Raw genomic sequence first — 21,909 nt, forward strand, 5'->3', positions numbered from 1 at the left:
ACGACCATCAACAAGTCTATGAATACTACAGAAATTCAGCGAGGATAGAAACTCAAGAATCCCTGCAAAAATAAAAATAAAATTGGTATAATATGATAAAGAAAACATCCATTATAAAGAACAGGAAAGTAATCCAACCCACAAAACTACAGAATCACTTAGTGAACCATAACTGAAATAAATTTGACTAAAAGTCGGAACCTATGAGAGAAAAAAGAATATATGCAGAAGAAGATTTTGAAAGAAACAGACACATAATTCGTAATGTCCACAACAAAAACTGGAACGATAGTAGCAAGCAAATATTAAGATGACAGAACTGCAGAAACAGAGGGGGGAATAATATAACCAGTCACAGGGTGAACTTTATAAATGAAGACTGGTTTTCCAAAACTCGATACGTCGATTTTTCTCCAGTTTGAGATCTTCCATCTATGAGATGAATTGAAAAGTAAATTTTATTGTAAGCATCAACTAGCACAGGATATCCCCCCGATTCGCGTGAATTTGAAGTTTAAATATGATAAGGTAATATACTGAATGAGAAATTTAAGGTGACATAACCCTCAATATTTCAAAATGGGAAAAAACTGAGTTTTGGAGAACCACTGTTCAAATATAAACCAGTCACTGTCACAAGACGACCATTGAAATATATAACCAGCTACGGGGTGACCATTGTAAAAAGAAACCAGTCATGGGATGACCATTATAAAAATAAACCAGTCATGGGATGACCATTGTAAAAATAAACCAGTCATGGGATGACCATTGTAAAAATAAACCATTTTTGGGATGACCATTGTAAAGATAAACCAGTCACGGGATGACCAATGTAAAAATTAACCAGTCGTGGGATGACCATTGTAAAGATAAACCAGTCAGGGGATGACCATTGTAAAAATAAAGCAGTCAGGGGATGACCATTCAAAAATAAACCAGTCACGGAATGACCATTGTAAAAATAAACCAGTCACAGGGTGACCATTCAAAATATACCAGATATGTGGTGACGATTGTAAGACTAAACCAGTCATGCGCTGACCATTTTCAAAGTAAAACTAAAACAGTCATGGGATGACCCTTGAAATATAAAACCAGTCATAGGATGACCTTTGTAAAAATAAACCATTCAGAGGGTGACCATTGTAAAAGTAAACCAGTCATGGGATGACCATTGTAAAAATAAACCAGTCACGGGATGACCATTCAAAATAAACCAGTCACAGGAAGACCATTCAAAAATAAACCACTCACGGGATGACCATTCAAAAATAAACAGTCACGGGATGACAATTGTAAAAAAAAAACAGTCACGGGATGACCATTGTAAAAATAAACCAGTCACGGGATGACCATTGTAAAAATAAACCAGTCACGGGATGACCATTCAAAAATAAACCAGTCACGGGATGACCGTAAAAATAATCCAGTCACGGGATGACCATTGTAAAAATCATTTCTCTATACATAAAAAGTTTCTCAGTTCAAGTTATAGGACTTAGAAGATGCCGAAAGAAATTGGAATTAGAGCGAAAATGAGGAAAGTGATACAACAAAGACCATTGTAAAAATAAACCAGTCACGGGATGACCATTGTAAAAAAACCAGTCACGGGATGACCATGTAAAAATATAACCAGTCATGGATGACCATTGTAAAGATAAACCAGTCAGGGGATGACCATTGTAAAAATAAACACAAGACCATTCAAAAACCAGTCCGGAATGACCATTGTAAAAATAAACCAGTCACGGGATGACCATTTCAAAAATAACCAGTCAGGGTGACCATTGTAAATAAAACCAGTCACGGGTGACCATTTTTAAAAAAAACCAGTCATGGGATGACCATTGTAAAAATAAACCAGTCACGGGTGACCATTTGCAAAAAGAAACCAGTCACGGGTGACCATTAAAAAAAACCAGTCATGGGATGACCATTGTAAAAATAAACCAGTCACGGGATGACCATTCAAAAATAAACCAGTCACAGGAAGACCATTCAAAAATAAACCACTCACGGGATGACCATTCAAAAATAAACCAGTCACGGGATGACAATTGTAAAAAAAAAAGTCACGGGATGACCATTGTAAAAATAAACCAGTCACGGGATGACCATTGTAAAAATAAACCAGTCACGGGATGACCATTCAAAAATAAACCAGTCACGGGATGACCGTAAAAATAATCCAGTCACGGGATGACCATTGTAAAATCATTTCTCTATACATAAAAAGTTTCTCAGTTCAAGTTATAGGACTTGGAAGATGCCGAAAGAAATTGGAATTAGAGCGAAAATGAGGAAAGTGATACAACAAAGACCACTGTAAAAATAAACCAGTCACGCGATAACCATTGCAAAAATATACCAGTCACGGGATGAACATTGTAAAAATCATTTCTCTATACATAAAAAGGATCTCAGTTCAAGATATAGGACTTGGAAGTTGCCGAAAGAAAATTGGAATTAGAGCGAAAATGAGGAAAATGATGAGAAAAATAAACCAGTCATGGGATGACATTTGTAAAAACTAACCAGTCACGGGGTGACCATTGTAAAAATAAACCAGTCACAGGGTGACCATTGAAATTATCAGAATAATGGGACAGCAAATTGTGCAGAAGCAATAAACAGTAACAGTACGACCATCAACAAGTCTATGAATACTACAGAAATTCAGCGAGGATAGAAACTCAAGAATCCCTGCAAAAATAAAATAAAATTGGTATAATATGATAAAGAAAACATCCATTATAAAGAACAGGAAAGTAATCCAACCCACAAAACTTGTAAAAATAAACAGAATCACTTAGTGAACCATAACTGAAAATAAATTTGACTAAAGTCGAAACCTATGAGAGAAAAAAAATATAACAGGAAGATTTGAAAGAACAACACATATTGTATGTCCAAACAAAAACTGGGAACGAGTAGTAGCAAGCAAAATTAAGAAGACAGAACTGCGAAAACAGAGGGGGAATAATATAACCAGTCACAGGGTGAACTTTTAAATGAAGACTGGTTTTCCAAAACTCGATACGTCGATTTTTCTCCATTTGAGATCTCCATCTATGAGATGAATTGAAAAGTAAATTTATGTAACATCAACTACACAGATATCCCCCGATCGCGTGAATTGAGTTAAATATGATAAGGTAATATACTGAATGAGAAATTAAGGTACATAACCCTCAATATTTCAAAATGGGAAAAAAAACTGAGTTTGGAGAACCACTGTTCAAATATAAACAGTCACTGTCACAAGACGACCATTGAAAATATATAACCAGCTACGGGTGACCATTGTAAAAAAAACCAGTCATGGGATGACCATTATAAAAATAAACCAGTCATGGGATGACCATTGTAAAAATAAACCAGTCATGGGATGACCATTGTAAAAATAAAACCATTTTTGGATGACCATTGTAAAGATAAAAACCAGTCACGGGATGACCAATGTAAAAATTAACCAGTCGTGGGATGACCATTGTAAAGATAAACCAGTCAGGGATGACCATTGTAAAAATAAACCAGTCACGGGATGACCATTGTAAAAATAAACCAGTCACGGGATGACCATTGTAAAAATAAACCAGTCATGGGTGACCATTGAAAATAAACCAGTCAGTGGTGACCATTGTAAAATAGAAAACCCGTCACGGGTGACCATTTAATAAATAAACAGTCATGGGATGACCCATTGTAAAAATAAACCAGTCTAGGTGACCATTGCAAAAAGAAACCAGTCAACGGGTGACCATTATAAAATAAACCAGTCATGGGATGACCATTGTAAAAATAAACCAGTCACGGGATGACCATTCAAAAATAAACCAGTCACAGGAAGACCATTCAAAAATAAACCACTCACGGGATGACCATTCAAAAATAAACCAGTCACGGGATGACAATTGTAAAAAAAAAAAGTCACGGGATGACCATTGTAAAAATAAACCAGTCACGGGATGACCATTGTAAAAATAAACCAGTCACGGGATGACCATTCAAAAAAATAAACCAGTCACGGGATGACCTAAAAATAATCCAGTCACGTGGATGACCATTGTAAAAAATCATTTCTCTATAACATAAAAAAGTTTCTCAGTTCAAGTTATAGGACTTGAAGATGCCGAAAGAAATTGGGAAATTAGAGCGAAAATGAGGAAAGTGATACAACAAAGACCACTGTAAAAATAACCAGTCACGGGTGACATGAATAACCAGTTCAAATTGACCAGAATCACGGATGAACATGGAAAAATATTCTCAAACATAAAAAGATCTCAGTACACGATAAAACTTAGGAATACAAAGAAATTGGAATTAGACGAAAACTCGAAGGAACCACTATGAAAAATAAAATCATGATGAATTGTAAAAACTAAGTAAGGTGAAACATATTAAAAAAAGAACAGTACACACAGTGACACATGAAATATCAGAATCATTGTGAACCATTTGAGAACAATAAACATAAAGTCGAATCCTATTAAGAATAAAAGAAATATCAGCGAGGATAGAAACCAGACCCAAATAATTGTAATTGTAAATAAAATGAATCGATATAAAGACAAATATTAAAACCACAGAACTCAGAACATAGGAATAACTGAATAATTATAACATCACAGGGAACTTATAAGAAGATTTTAAACGACACTATTTAATTCCCAGTTGAAGATCACAATATAGATGAATGAAAGAAATATATTGTAAAATAACTGGTTCCCATCGCGATTTTATTAATTCATATATAAGAATGAGAAATTTAGGACATAACCCTCAATATATTCAAAATACGGGATAAGAACTAATTTGGAGAACCACTGTTCAAATATAAACCAGTCACTGTCACAAGACGACCATTGAAAATATATAACCAGCTACGGGGTGACCATTGTAAAAAGAAACCAGTCATGGGTGGGATGACCATTATAAAAATAAACCAGTCATGGGATGACCATTGTAAAAATAAACCAGTCATGGGATGACCATTGTAAAAATAAACCATTTTTGGATGACCATTGTAAAGATAAACCAGTCACGGGATGACCAATGTAAAATTAACCAGTCGTGGGATGACCATTGTAAAGATAAACCAGTCAGGGGATGACCATTGTAAAAATAAAGCAGTCAGGGATGACCATTCAAAAATAAACCAGTCACGGAATGACCATTGTAAAAATAAACCAGTCACAGGGTGACCATTCAAAAATATACCAGATATGTGGTGACGATTGTAAGACTAAACCAGTCATGCGCTGACCATTTTCAAAGTAAAACTAAAACAGTCATGGATGACCCTTGAAAATATAAAACCAGTCATAGGATGACCTTTGTAAAAATAAACCATTCAGAGGGTGACCATTGTAAAAGTAAACCAGTCATGGGATGACCATTGTAAAAATAAACCAGTCACGGATGACCATTCAAAAATAAACCAGTCACAGGAAGACCATTCAAAAATAAACCACTCACGGGATGACCATTCAAAAATAAACCAGTCACGGGATGACAATTGTAAAAAAAAAACAGTCACGGGATGACCATTGTAAAAATAAACCAGTCACGGGATGACCATTGTAAAAATAAACCAGTCACGGGATGACCATTCAAAAATAAACCAGTCACGGGATGACCGTAAAAATAATCCAGTCACTGGATGACCATTGTAAAAATCATTTCTCTATACATAAAAAGTTTCTCAGTTCAAGTTATAGGACTTAGAAGATGCCGAAAGAAATTGGAATTAGAGCGAAAATGAGGAAAGTGATACAACAAAGACCACTGTAAAAATAAACCAGTCACGCGATAACCATTGCAAAAATATACCAGTCACGGGATGAACATTGTAAAAATCATTTCTCTATACATAAAAAGGATCTCAGTTCAAGATATAGGACTTGGAAGTTGCCGAAAGAAAATTGGAATTAGAGCGAAAATGAGGAAAATGATGAGAAAAATAAACCAGTCATGGGATGACATTTGTAAAAACTAACCAGTCACGGGTGACCATTGTAAAAATAAACCAGTCACAGGGGACCATTGAAATTATCAGAATAATGGGACAGCAAATTGTGCAGAAGCAATAAACAGTAACAGTACGACCATCAACAAGTCTATGAATACTACAGAAATTCAGCGAGGATAGAAACTCAAGAATCCCTGCAAAAATAAAAATAAAATTGGTATAATATGATAAAGAAAACATCCATTATAAAGAACAGAAAGTAATCCAACCCACAAAACTACAGAATCACTTAGTGAACCATAACTGAAATAAATTTGACTAAAAGTCGGAACCTATGAGAGAAAAAAGAATATATGCAGAAGAAGATTTTGAAAGAAACAGACACATAATTCGCAATGTCCACAACAAAAACTGGAACGAGTAGTAGCAAGCAAATGTTAAGAATGACAGAACTGCAGAAACAGAGGGGGGAATAATATAACCAGTCACAGGGTGAACTTTATAAATGAAGACTGGTTTTCCAAAACTCGATACGTCGATTTTTCTCCAGTTTGAGATCTTCCATCTATGAGATGAAAAGTAAATTTTATTGTAAGCATCAACTAGCACAGGATATCCCCCCCGATTCGCGTGAATTTGAAGTTTAAATATGATAAGGTAATATACTGAATGAGAAATTTAAGGTGACATAAAACTCAATATTTCAAAATGGGAAAAAACTGAGTTTTGGAGAACCACTGTTCAAATATAAACCAGTCACTGTCACAAGACGACCATTGAAAATATATAACCAGCTACGGGGTGACCATTGTAAAAAGAAACCAGTCATGGGATGACCATTATAAAAATAAACCAGTCACGGGATGACCATTGTAAAAATAAACCAGTCACGGGGTGACCATTGTAAAAAGAAACCAGTCACGGGGTGACCATTATAAAAATAAACCAGTCATGGGATGACCATTGTAAAAATAAACCAGTCACGGGGTGACCATTGTAAAAAGAAACCAGTCACGGGGTGACCATTGTAAAAATAAACCAGTCATGGGATGACCATTGTAAAAATAAACCAGTCACGGGGTGACCATTTTAAAAATAAACCAGTCACGGGGTGACCATTATAAAAATAAACCAGTCATGGGATGACCATTGTAAAAAGATACCAGTCACGGGGTGACCATTGTAAAAATAAACCAGTCACGGGGTGACCATTATAAAAATAAACCAGTCATGGGATGACCATTGGAAAAAGAAACCAGTCACGGGGTGCTGTATTGTAAGGCATTTTTTTAAAATTAACATTACTATCTCGTAAGACAAAACTCACAATTATTTCAACTGACCCTATCGTTCATCTCGGACATGAAAACCATAACAACACGGTCAAAAGAAAAAAAGGTGAGACGGCTCGTGAGCAAATTCATGATTTGCAAATTCAGGGAAGATCACAAGCAGCAAGCAGATATCAGATCCCCGACCTGTGACCTTGGATGACGAGGGTACCTAGTTTTATGATGGATGACCGATCTTCATCAGTAAAACCCAATAACAGAAATTAATTTTCAGATCTTCCCCAGTAGTCTAAAATTAGACTTGGCATGATCGTGGATCACAACTTACTTTTAGGCTTGGGAGTCTCCATGATGATAAAGGGTCAATGTAGTCAGTTCGAAGACTAAAAGTGAAAATTGTTAAAAAGTCTGAAATCAGCTTACGAGCTGAAAACTTACAGACCTGTACTAGACACAGAGTGAACATAGTAAAAATAAACCAGTCACAAGATGACCATTGTAAAAACACACCAGACATGGGGGCGACCATCGTAATAATATATCGGCACATGGTGACTACAATGGTCAAATCTACTTTTAAAACATTTAACCGGACATAATATATAAACAGTAGTAATGAAGAAACCATGATACTCCTGTTGCATTGGAGAAATACAACCGGTTGTGTATTCAATAAAAGGACAGAACACAAACATATAAGTGATGGAACACAAAACGCCCTCATAGTTTCAGCATTTATACTGATGATTGTCAAGACCAGGATGACAGTCCTAAAGAGTAAAAGACAGTCACATTAAAAAGAAGTAAAAAAAAAAAGAAAGTGAAACTAAATATTCCAGGTTAATTCTTTTACAAAAAAGGAAAAAGATGGTGGCAAGCAAAACAGTAAAATTGTTATTATAATGACTTTAAAATATCTAGTCACCTATAGTATATTGATGATTGTCATGACCTGGATAACAGCCCTAAAGAGTAAAAGCAGTCGCATTAAAAACAATTTTTTTAAAAATAGAGTGAAACTACATATTCCAGGGAATTTATTTTCAGAAAAGGAAAAAGACGGTAGCGAGCAAAACAGTAAAATTGTTTTCTTATGACGGGAAAATATCTATAGTTCAAGGTGCATAAGAAATAGATTAAGTTGATAATAATGTAAACCATTTGTATAAATAAAAGGAGAAAAAGAGAATCTCTGTAAATAACTACATATAACTAATTGCAACAATAGTGAATACCAAACCAAGCAGAGATGAAGAGAGCACCTGGAGACTTGTCTACACAAGCAAAACAAAAATTAATACATATCAGATTTATAAATAAACAGGTCAACGATGTCTCCGGGTATGAAACAATACAACATGCAAAATTCAATAAAATAGCAGACCATAAGTAGAGTTGACTTAATAAAGCTGTTTTTCACTTGGATACCCAGACAACCCACAACACATAGTATATCCACAACAAATGTACTGGCACAATCTTTGGATATATTCCAGATGGCCTCAATAAAACATGGTATAAGGAGAGGTTAGTTTCATTATTACTAATACTATTTGTAATTGTAAAGATTAAGATAGAGAAAAAGAAAAAAATAATATATAGTGATTAGCTTTGAGGAAATGAGAGGAAGAATGTGACAATGCACACATGCCTTAGATCTTCACCTTTACCTTTTGAAAAAACCTGTGATATTTGGTGTATATATAAAAACAGATCGTTCTGTTTTCTGTGTATAATCTTGAGCTTACTGAAGATTAGAAACATGCAGATTAGAAATAGAGAGCAATACATATTGTCCAATCACGAACACGGAAAAACTCGGCCTTCTTAGAATTGGAAATAAAATTGGTAAAAGAGATACAATATCAAGTTTCCACAAGATAACTTCACCCAAGACTTAGGTTTCCACATCATAGTCACCGAAAGCTATACTGTGCTGCGAGTTCAAAACCATTTAAGATAATCTGAAAAGATTGTTTCATGAAAAAAAGCATGGAAGAAAAACGAATGCTAAACGATTCATCAAAAAGGAAAATTTTGAGAACACAAAAAAAAACAATTCTTTTCTTTTAGATTATGCACTAAACAATGCAATGGAAAATAAAACAGAAGATCAATCTTGTACTTGTATCAATATTAAAATATATATCCTTATTCATGTTAAAAAATTTCTTTTGCATTAAATTGTGTCCTGTTATGTAATATTTTCACTAAATAACTAATACGTAATGTCATTTAACATAAAAATGTAACAAAAATCTCTCGTACCGTTTTCATTATCTAAGATAATGCCTTGACCAAGTTAAAGAAACCTCACTTGACGGCCCATAAAATATATGGGAGAAGCAACACTGAGAGCAGAAGTAATTTTTTATTCTTCATCAGAGTAAACTTGAAATCCTGGACAAAACGCTTTAAAAAAAACAGATCAAAGCATAGAAACCAAGCAAGAAGAGAATGGAGAGGTATTTTGTAATACATCATAACAATGCCAATAAATAGTGAGGCAATTTATAAAAATAATTTATATTTTAAAAAGTACCGTAACAAACAAAAATTTTTACACCCCCCTCCTCCCCACGATAATCAGTTATTAATCTTGAGAACAAGGAAACTAAAACTAAGTGACTAAAAGTAAAAGTAGATGGCAAGAATACAGTGGAACTCATCATTCAAAAAGCATGAAAATCGAAGAACTCAAACCATTTTCTACCTATATCTAGGATATTCTCAAAAAAACAAAAAAAAAAAACAAAGTACCATTATCGACCTGGGGATCAAACGTTCCACACAGACCATATTATAAATATAAGTGAAATGTAGATTGTCACAGGGAGAATTCCCTCATACCCTTTTCATTTTCCGTTCTGACAGTAGTTATTGTCTAACCGGTCAGGTAAGTGTCACTGATGGCCACCATACACGTTCCATATTTCGAAGTTAGCCAGCACACACGCTCAGATGTTAAGTATAAGAATCTGTAACGCCTTGATATACCTTGACAAATGCCTTCAATAAAACAAAGATCAAAGCATAGAGCAAGCAAGGAAACAAGAAAACAGTAACAAGGAATAGAACCCCCCGAACACACAAGAGACTAAAACTTTGGACAAGCACAATGGTCTGCCTAAAATACTGAGATGCTTTTGGTATGATAAGCACTATGCAAAGGTATTTTTCAGACTATTAATTTCAGCAGTACCAAACAAAATCATTTGATCTGAAGTCTTGTAACACCATCCAAAATGAATTTATAAAATAAAAAGCAGATGACAACAAATTGTGAGGAAGCTGTCAAATTTTGATACATCTTGTGAGATTCTAGGAGAGACCATTGTAGGTACTATAACTAATAATCGCCATCAGATACAATTTACACAAATTACATAACCTATCAAAAGATTGGAAAATTTAGTTTATACACTGCAGTGATGATATATGCTATATCTAGGGGACAAGGGATTTAGTATTCCGTTTTAAATTTAAAGTTAACTGCAATCTACACAATTGTAATCTAAGAATTTCTAAGGACATTTACAACCCAAAAGCACTCACCTCCCACTGTATACATACCAATTTTGCTATCACTGTACACCTATAATCCTTGCATCACGCATTCCCATACCGACCGGATCATCCCAAGCAAGTACTACAATTCTTTAATTGGACATGTCTGGACTCCACACGCCGAGATAATGAATTGGCCCAATTTGAGAGAAACCCCCAATCCCAAACCCATTCAATTTCAATAATTCCAAATAAGCTTGGTTCAACTTTCTAAACTTTATGGGCATTTGTGACACCCCAGTAGCCCCGAGAAAGGAAGAGGATATATCCCCAGCATATGGAGCGTTTACCATTATCTATGGCATTAATCGGGAACAATTACACAATCCCTTAAGCAGACTTGTCATTTGAAAAGTACTTTCTGCTAGTCCAACTGGATCTCAAGATCAGTCACAGCACTGGTGGGTAACAGTAACATGTGTAAAGACAAGCCAGACAATAGCTCACCAACTGGCACGCAATGATATTAGCATATGTACCAGGTTCAGTCAATAAGAGGGTACAGAAAATAAGACTCCAGCACCAGCAACACTTTCGAGTCGCAAGCCACGGGAAAGTACAGTTCAGAAAAAGTAGATCTCATCCCAGCAGCAACATACTACCCATCCCAGACCGATCGACCACTAAGTTGCCATCTCGAACTTACTACATAGTGTTTGCCAACCTTACATAAATGCTACTGAAAATCCGCCACAAAATGAGTTCAAGCAAACTTAATCCACCCATTTAGGAAGTGTTACCATCAGGTGTGAGAATGACTGATCACATAAAAGGATTGATAAAGAAGAGCATACCAATTTCACCTCATAGATCTTGCAAAAATAACCTATAAACATGAATATTAAACTCAAAACATGTCACCACAGGTATCAGTACTCGTTTTGATTTAAGATTGATGTTTTTTAATCATTTTTCTTTCTGATTTGCAACCGAGTGACTTTTTCTTTGCATCGTTAGATCAATGTAATATTCAATTGGCCTCAAGGAATAAAAAAAGTCTGAATCTGAATACAGCAATTATAATGGGAAAATTAAACATTTTCTTGGTTCTTTTGTAGCAAAAAAAAATTATTATTTTTTTGGTGGCAAAATTTTGGATTTCCGCGATGCCAGTGATGTAGTGGTTGTAGTAGGTATGATATAGTGGCAGTGGTGGTAGGGAAGATGATGTGCGAGTGGTTGTAAAGATGATTTAACAGTGGTGGTAGGCATATGGTTTAAGTTGCACTAGTGCCGATAGTTGGGAGTGGTTGTGGTAGTGACGATGATATGGAGGTAGGTGTTTGTAGTGTTGGTATGCGCTGGTAGAAATAATGTATAATTGGCAAACACTATCGAGTTAATCCGATGGCATCCAGAGTCCCAACTTTTTGACAATGACATACTATACCCATAAAGCATAATAGCATATGAGCCAAGGTCAAAAGGTGCCCGCCTGATTTTTACTTAATTATGGGCTGTTTTCATTGGGTTAATGCTTGTAATCAATTGATAATATGAAGAAGAGATAAAATGAGATAGCTCAACATACTCTGTTCAACAGAATATGAAATAAACAACTTGAAAGTGAAATTTGAATGCTGTTTGGCATGTGCTTAAAACGAGGTCAACGCATCACCTTTTTAGAAATCATATGTGATGTTTTAGCTCACGTGATTGAAATTTGACTAATAGGATAAAGTCAAAATTTACTTCGCAATTGCAGTATATTACATATCTGATTAAGTTTCATATAAAGTTCTTAAAAAGTTGGTGTTGCCTGTGACCTTTGGTGTCATCAAACACAGCACAATACTAAGACTCGACACGAAACTTTAAAGCTCATGTTTAATGTTTATAAAATGTTTTATTGTGAGAAAAAAGCATAGATTTACTATCTGAACTCAAATCTTGGAGTAAATGTATACCGTTTTGCCGATATTGAGGTTTATTGGTTTTGGTGTCATTTGTCACAAGCAACACGGCATGCGTGAACACGTGGAAGTTTGTTTCGTTAAATGGCGATTCGCAATTTTGATCCACCCTTTTTACCAGTCTTTGAAGTGCAGCACTTTAATTTGCCTTTCCAGCGTGGCTCCAGGCAGAAAAGGTAAGTTGAACTTTGGTGTCATCGCTATTTTACATTGTCACAAGCAACACTTGATATTGGATATTACAAAGTGCCACCAAAAAATTATGTTTTCAGCTGTTATTCTATTTACAGATATGATATTATGACATCTCACATAAGACTGTGATTTGACACAATTAATTATTTCCTTGTAATTCTATTTTTTTTGTTCCAGGGTTGTATCAATCAAGAAACGGACAAAACTCAAGCTTTTGACGAATCCAGATAAAAGAAGGGTTGTCAAGAAATTTGATTTAATTTACTATTAACACACTAAATTACTACAAACTATCAGATTTGAGCGGTAGGGCGGATGTTACCGTATGGTTGCATGAATTCATTACCATGGCTGATATTTATCTAGTGTTTGTGTGACTTCTGGTACTTTTTGTGACCATTGGTGTCATTGGTTAAAATGTCACAGGTGACACTTAAGTTTGAAGTTTCTAATGTATTTCTGTTTTCATGTTCTCCAAAGCTTGAAATGTCATTGAATTACATTTTGACAGGCTATATTACATGTGTTCAGTTGCTATTCTTGATTTATTGAGGCAAAATTGCGTTCTTGTGCCGATTTTGAACAAAGTAATAGCAACAATGGTATTACTAATTTCTAAGTATATTTCCAATTTGAAAGTATTTAGTTTCTTAAAATATTATTGAATTTCATTTTAGAGTAGGTTATTGTGCTTTTTTGACTGAAAATGATATATTATGGACGAAAGTGTGATTTGGTGTTGCTTGTGACATAAGTAATGGTGTCACCGGTCTTATGTCACAAGTCACATTCAGATGCTCTAATTTCCATGTATATTTCTATTTTTGAAGTCTTTGGTTTCTGAAATATTATTAAATTCCATATTTAACTGTGGTTATTACACTTGGTTTGACCGAAAATAATGATATATTGTCGAAATTGCAATTTGGTATTGCTTGTGACATAAGTAATGGTGTCATCGGTCTAATGTCACAAGTGACACAATGTCGCTAAATAAGATATGCTTTGATCATATTATTTCTCAACATTTTATTCCAAACGTTTCTGAACATTGCTGGTAATAAGCATATGCAAAATTGTTGTTGTTGTTAATGTACAAACATTTTTATGAAATAATATATTTGCATTCTATGTTGCTTGTGACCGATGACACCAAAAAGCAACATTTTCTCCAATAGTTGGTAACACTATTGTTCTATGATTGTTGTTGATTGTGTCCTTTTGCCTATAACTTACTAAATAAAGTTTGTTACTCAACAAAAATCATTTGGTTATTGAGTTTTTTGTCTCATTTTGGTGTCACCGGTCACAGGTGACACCAGCAACCTATAGATATTGTTGACGATATAATGCTGCGTTAGACCTTAAAGTTATCTAAAGGGCCTTTGATTCATGAAGTACAGGGTTTTTTCTACACATATAGAAACATGAATGGACTATTATGTCACTTTTATTTTGAGAAAAAAAATTGGCACCTTTTGACCTTGGCTCATATACAGCCCTTAAAAATATGACGCTCTAAACTTAATCTGGAATAAATGGATAAACATGGGCAGTACCAAACCTGACTTTTTCTTATGCACATGGCAAAATACTACATTTACAGTCGAGATAAAAATCAGTTATTGTGCTCCAAGAGGAACGAAGGGAAACCCTCACTCATCAAGTTGAGGGTGTGTGAAAAGAGTAAAAATTTACGTCATGAGATATTTAAAAATCCATGATCTTGAAATATGTCAGTTTCAATATATCCCATCTATTCCAGTTGCACCTATCTACACTATAGCTAATGGCAGAAATCAAAGACCCTCAAACGCTATACCCAAACAAAGTGATCAATTATCATCCATCAGTCGATACTACAACCATGCACGATGCTATATTTCACTTTGGCTTTGGAGCATTTGTAACACTAAGGTCATATAGGGCAAGACATAGACAATGGAATTGTTTATGAGAGTTAGAGATATGGTTCACAACACAAGAGTTCAGTGCCTGCGACATTATTGGAACACAGGCCTCTGAGGAGATAAAAGATAAGAGGACAAGATAGAGAAATCTGCAACCTACCAGTGTGCCCATGTTGTCGGGCCCATGTTAGTTGCTTCATAGCAAGACAGGGACAAGAGATCCCCCCCTCCCCAAATAAATCCATGATTGGATAAACCGGACAAACCAATGTACTTCATTCGATGCGTGAGTTTTATTCCATCATGATACCAGAACCCCAAAAGGAATTCGGAGATGCCCAAGGCAACGTGATAAACAGATTGCACAAAACGTTCCACAACAAACATTTTCAAATATATCATACGGACCACTCATTCCTTAGAGTTAAGGTGTGCAGAAAAGAAATATATATTTTAGATGTTTTAGTCAGAATATTTTAAAAGATTTTAAGACAGCAAAAAGGGGCATATGAAAAAAAGTGAGCAAAAGAAATCTAGGATCTAAGATTAAAGAAAAGTTTACTTTGTGAGCTAAGCAAAAAAGGGTTCAGTTTTCGTTTAATTCCATCCATTCCTCAATCATTCATGCATTCATTCTCTTGACAATAGTCACGACAAATACATTTCACATAAAGATCTCAATCAGTATATAAGCGCATAGCCCAATTTCGGCAACGTTCCGCAAGACATTCGTCGACATTTGACCACACCATTAGACCATCTAGAACACCGGGATCAGTATGTTGGGGGGACTCCGCTTTAAGTGTAAAACCTGGATGCAGACAAAAGAATCGGGACCAAAAAGATAAAACCGAGCCTAATCGTATGAAAAATTTGCATTCTTTAAATTTACAGTAAAAAATAAAAATGAAGAGGAAGAACAGAAAAGACAAAAAAGAAAGACAAAAAAAAAAAAAAGGATGGAGAATAAAAAAAGAGCAAGAAAGGAGTAGAATAGAAGTAAAAAAAAAAAAAAAGAAAGAAAAAGACAAACAGAAAAAAAAAGAAGACATTGAAGAAAACGAGGAAGAACAGAAGAGGAAGAGTGTAAAATGGAACCCAGAGACAATGTAGTAAGAAGAAAAGCAGGAAGAATAAAAAGGTTGAAAATTTTATTTTAAATTTTTATCACTTACTGATAATAGTACCTTACATTTGTTTCAAAGGGACATGCAGAAGCATAATCATATTCCTTTAAGCTCCATGGCATGACTTTTTAAAATCTATTTTAAATGAATTGCTTAACTCACTCAATCCTAGAGAATTTTGCTACATTTCAAAATTGGAAAAAATGTATTAAGAAATGAGCATGTACATAGTTTTATTCAACTATCATAACATGCAAAAACTAAAAACATTAGCGTTGATAATACGCCTATAATTTGTCTCAGAAAAATGTAATAAATAGGCACGGGGTTTTACCCGGGTAAACTCAGCATTAGGGTTGAGTGAGTTAAAACAGAAGAAAAGAAAAAAAACTTAATGTTCGTTTTTTTATTTTTAATATAGACAACTAGATTTAATTGCATTTTGTTTTAAATTTAACTGTCCCTACACAGGAAAAAAAGGTTGGAAAGCTGGGTTTAATTTTGTAAATGTTTAAATATAAGCACCTTCAAAAGACCAAACTGGACAGCTTAACCAGAAGCTTCATGTCGGAGATGATGTATAAAGTAAGGCCAAACTGTTATCGGCCCTGACCGGTTGTGTATTGTTTGTGATGATCATAGGATTATTTATTGCACCAAGACCAGAGCAGTTCAACTAGACACTTCCTGAAAAAAATCGTTTCCATCATAAGTATGAGCACAATGACCCAAGTGAACTAGGACAGAGATACGAGATAAAAGAATCGTCCAACTAGTCAACAGTAAAAAAAATTTAATTGACATTTTACGGAATACATATCTTATTTCCAATTCTAAAAAAATATCTTTAAAAATAGTCAAACCATATTCATAATCGGAATTAAATAAAATCACAAAAAAAAAAAAGATTATTAAAAATTTTAACTTTCACTTCCTCTATGCAAGTAATGACCACAATCCTAATGGAAAAAAATGTAATCTATCTATCTTTTTCAATTGAAATTTTTTTTATTCATGAGGTAGATGGGGAGGGGAAGGGGGGAAGAGGGAACGGGGAAAGGAAGCAAATTATTACTTTTATTCAAAGATAGCAAGAATGCCTTAATTTGCCTGATCAAAAAAGTTAAACACTATTTAGACTAGAATTAGCACCTTAGTTCCTTGGAATAACCAAAATGAGCTTCGCTGTTTATCAATGTTGCATAACAGGGCCAAGCTGGTTGTCCAGCCAAGGTGAGGCAACTACGTGCTGATTGAAGAATAACTACAGCATCATGAGCACGAGTTCTTGCCAAATAGACCTTTTCTGAAATAAATTATTCCATTATATAATGAGAATGCAATTGTAAATTTTAAAAGGATATAGAAGAATAAAATGGAATAGAGGAGAAAAAAGATTTGACAAAACCGATCATCAATTAACTCATTAGACTTTACTCAGATTGAGCAATATTGAAGATGTTCAAGACCGTCGAGAAGAAAAATTGTGTATTAATTTAATGCAACTAAAATCATAAAATATCTTACAACTGAATCATATGCGTACCCTAATTTTTAAATGCCATTAAAATCCTACTTAACCTGTTACAAAATGGTTATCATAGCTACAGATAAACTCTTGCAATAAACGCGAGAGAGGGAGGTGTGCATAGACAAAATGAGAAAGTTTATGGAGTAAAACTGGAGACATTGGATATTTGATCCCTTGAAAAATAATCAAGAAAGAAAGCCACTTTATGCACCTTTCAATCACATGCCCGTGATTACAAGTTCCCTTCCCCTTTTGAGCGGATCCAAAGAGCTTGGCAAACAGGCAGGTGACCCGGGCCAAGTAATTCAATTCAACGGTAGGAATATGTGAAGAAGAATCATGATATTCCGACTCATCTGTGAAATATAAGTTATCATGACATGATAATAATCTATATCCAAAATAGAAATTGACAACAAGTGTCAATCCATCCATTCATTCATCCACTCCAGAGCAAATCATCCTTAAATTTTAACGACTGTAACCCTATTTGACTGTAACTCTATTTTACGACGGAGCAAATCTTAGATGCCCATAATGTTAAAAGAGTATCAGCCAGTCCTGATCAAAGTTGGCCCTATTCTAATCCAAAATAAAATTTAGAGGAGCAACAACTGTGCAACTGTGGCCTTGCGACGAAGCCAAGGTCGAATAGTTGTTACTATTACTACTGATGAAACAAACTTTCAATTTGCAGTAATTATAATTTTAGGCTGAGATAGGTAAGTATGGTCTTTCCCGTTAAATTATTAAAATTTGGGAGGCCTTCCGAAAGCTCCTACTCCTACACCCCCAGTATTTTTTATAATGTTCTAGTAGGTTTGGGATGGGGGGGGGGGGGGGGGGGGGGGGGGGGGGGGGGCAGCTTTTTAAGTCTCCCCTCTCCCAAACCCCCTACTACTAGAATGGGGAACATTATTATAATATAAAAATAAAAAAAGCTTCCCCCTCCCAACAAACTGTTACAAACCCCCTAAGAACAATTATTTTTTTTAAAGAATACTGGGGATGTAGGATCTTTTGGAAGGCCTCCCAATTCTAATTCAATGGAATGCCATCTTTTATCATGATTATTATTATTATTATACTTTAGTGGGCTTGGGCTGGGAAGTCCCCGTGCCATTTTAATTTTACGCCCCCCCCCCCCCCCCCCCCCCTCCCAAAACCACAAATGGCTGGTAGCTACTGGTAGGCAATCTTCAACTTCAATCAATGCCCAATTTAAATTTAGTAGAAAATATTACGTAGTTGAACAGTCAATTCAGAACAATGCCCCCAATGCAAGTAGTATGATGTAAAAACCAACAAAAGGAAGCATAATATATTTGCAATGAGATCAGAGGAAAGCGTAAAAATAAAAATTCACTCACCAGAAGAATCCGAATTGTGACCTTGGGTTGCCCTTGTCGCTTGTCAATTTAGAGTTCCGAGTTTTGGGACCTTGGCATGACTATATTTCTACTCAACAGCCTGCCATTAGGCTTTTGAACTTATTAACAAGCGTGATGCTAACTACAATTGAATTGGAATAACTCATTTTAATTTATTCAACTTCAAAATGGCCTGCCGCCATCTTGGATTCGGGCAGCGAGGCCCAACCAACCCTGGCCTAGCCTACAAAAAGAGGGTTTACATCAAAATTGAATAATCTAGTAAATGTAATTCACGAAAAAGGCACATTCTTTCTCCTACCCAAAGTCAAGAACTAATTGAGTTGTGTTACACCCTAAACTAAAACAACACCACACAAAGAATTTTCTCAACATCTTCAATCGTCAGCAGTCAGAACGAACAAACGTCAAATGGCAAATGGAAGGCGGAAGCGAATGGCAGCAATTTATAGTGCAGGCGACATGGTCGAAAACGAGGCTTGACGTTACAAAAACGAGGCGAACGTTGTCACAACGAGTCCAAACGTTTATCATACGAACATGAAGTTGAGGTTTAATTTGGGTTATAGATGTATATTTTTTTCAAACTGTACCTTAGATTTTAAGAAGAAACAGTAACAGTAAAACTAATAATTATTTATTTGCTTTATACTTGTTCAGCAAATCATAATATGATTTTGGTGCATAATACAATAAAAACATGTTTGTCTGTACCTATGTATCCCAAAATAGATGCGGCATCATAAACTATAAATAGATTATTAATCACATGTCTTTGTTATGCCAACGTGGCTTGGGCGCCGCGGCGGTAACCAACGTTTACAGGACGTAGGATCGCTGACTCGCCAATCTTGCCTCAATAGTTATTTTAAAGCAATGTTTTGATGTTGTTATTTAATATTTCTTATTGTCAAAAGTAGACAAACAAACAGATAAAAATACATCTAAGCTAAAGCAAAAGTATACAAAGTTGTTTTGGAAGAAAGAAATAACTGGAAAGTTGTGGACATTGGATTCCATAAAATTGATTGTACACCATTTTTTAACTTGAATTTTTAAAAATATTGTATATTCGCAATTAGATCTATTTATTTATTTATGCATGTTTACACGAAGTTATATTTACATTATCTAATATATATTTATGTATGTATATATATATATATATATATATATATATATATATATATATATATATATATATTATTTAAAATATTTACCACAATGTTTGGGGCAGTCTACATCGATGTTTCAGGCTTAATTTGCCATCTTCAGGACTGAGTTGTTTTGTTGACTCAACAAAACAACTCAGTCCTGAAGATGGCAAATTAAGCCTGAAACATCGATGTAGACTGCCCCAAACATTGTGGTAAATATTTTAAATAATAATCGCTCCATTACTACATGTCGAGCACTTTTCGTACCATATTTGTATCAAACACGATTCAATATATATATATATATATATATATATATATATATATATATATATATATATATATATATATATATATATATATATTGTGTGTATATACTGGGTATTTTTTTTTTGGAGGGGGTGTTTGGGGTTTTGTTTGCCGTTTTGTCTTGTTTTGTTATGTTTGTTTTTTTTGTCAGTTGTTTTTGTTTTTATTTCTGTTAATTTTTCGTCTTTTTTTTTTTTTTTTTTTTTTTGAGGGGGGTTGTATTTGGGGGTGGGGTGATTAGTTATTTGTTGTTGTTTATGTTAGGTTTTGTATTATGTTTGTTTTATTTTTCGCTTTGTTTTTTTTTTATTTTATTTTCTCTCAATTTTGACAAAATGTTATTGTTATTAGTTGAGGACGATTTTGAATGTGTTGCTTATTTTTGATCATGGGTATAACTACTCATCAAAAATAAGCACATACATTTAATTAATTTTTTTAAATAGACATCTATTATTTCTTTTAAAATCCGAAAGAACGAAATTGTATAACTGAAGAATTGACGGATGGGGCAGAGGAGGGGGGGGGGGGATTTTCAGCACTTCTGGGAGAAATTTAGCTTTCTGAGCACCGTGTGGAGAGATGAATAGATCAATAAAGTATAGATAGTATGCGCTTGGCTAATAAGCTCACAACATTACCATCCGGAAACTATGTGTAATCTCTCTCTCTCTTTCTCTCTCTCTCTCTCTCTCTCTCTCATTCCTTCTTCTTCCTCTTCGTCTCTCTCTCTCTCTCTCTCTCTCTCTCTCTCATTCCTTCTTCTTCTTCTTCGTCTCTCTCTCTCTCTCTCTCTCTCTCTCTCTCTATCTCTATCTCTCTCTCCCTCTCTCCCTCTCCCTCTCTCTCTCTCTCTCTCTCTCTCTCTCTATCTCTATCTATCTATCTATCTATCTATCTATCTATCTATCTATCTATCTATCTCCCCCCCCCCTTCCCGTCTTACTTTCTTCTTTTTTTTAACATCTTAACAGGGGAGGGAAGGGGTCAATAAAACACTGGTGCCGTCTATAATTCTTTAATAAAGTAGTCCTTCAGAACCATTTGGCCTATGGAGCCGAAGTTTATTCCGGTGTCAATAGCGTAATGGATAAGAGCCATGGTGACTACAGTTACGTCATGATAAGAGCACATATAATGAAAACACCAAAAGGTCCCGGCTTCAAACCCAAGTGCTGGTAAAAGATTTAAACACAAAGTCACCAACCGAGTATATGATCATATGATTTGTTGATATCCAAGGTTTGAACATCCTTTCTTTAAAAGAATATAGCCCTGTGGAGAACATTGTGCTTATTTGAGTCAATAAAAAAAAATTTACGGAGCACAACTCTACTGAAAGATTTGAAAATTAGAAATATATTTTTTACAGATAGATAAACAGATAACTTGATTTCCTTTTATAATTTAAAGTCAGTTCGAAAGTTCGTTAAGTCAAACAGTGTGTGTGTGTGTGTGTGTGTGTGTGTGTGTGTGTGTGTGTTTTGGAATGTGGTTGATGGAAAAAAAAAAGGGGGGGGGGTGTCCATCAAGTACA

General features: G+C 34.9%; 1 long non-coding RNA gene across 1 annotated transcript; it reads right to left on the bottom strand.

Moving 5' to 3' along the window:
* Nucleotides 1-15,131: 15,131 nt before the first annotated feature.
* LOC144957708 (uncharacterized) lies at nucleotides 15,132-19,359 on the bottom strand. The gene is made up of 5 exons (XR_013642190.1): nucleotides 18,886-19,359; nucleotides 17,727-17,871; nucleotides 17,137-17,290; nucleotides 16,510-16,671; nucleotides 15,132-15,668 (listed from the first exon to the last, which is right to left on the bottom strand). It is a non-coding gene; the product is annotated as an uncharacterized LOC144957708 (long non-coding RNA).
* Nucleotides 19,360-21,909: the final 2,550 nt, after the last annotated feature.

Source organism: Berghia stephanieae, chromosome 12 (genome assembly GCF_034508935.2).
Source record: "Berghia stephanieae isolate SIO BIC M18660-M18661 chromosome 12, UCSD_Bste_1.3, whole genome shotgun sequence".
In the NCBI taxonomy this organism is placed as follows: Eukaryota; Metazoa; Mollusca; class Gastropoda; order Nudibranchia; family Aeolidiidae; genus Berghia; species Berghia stephanieae.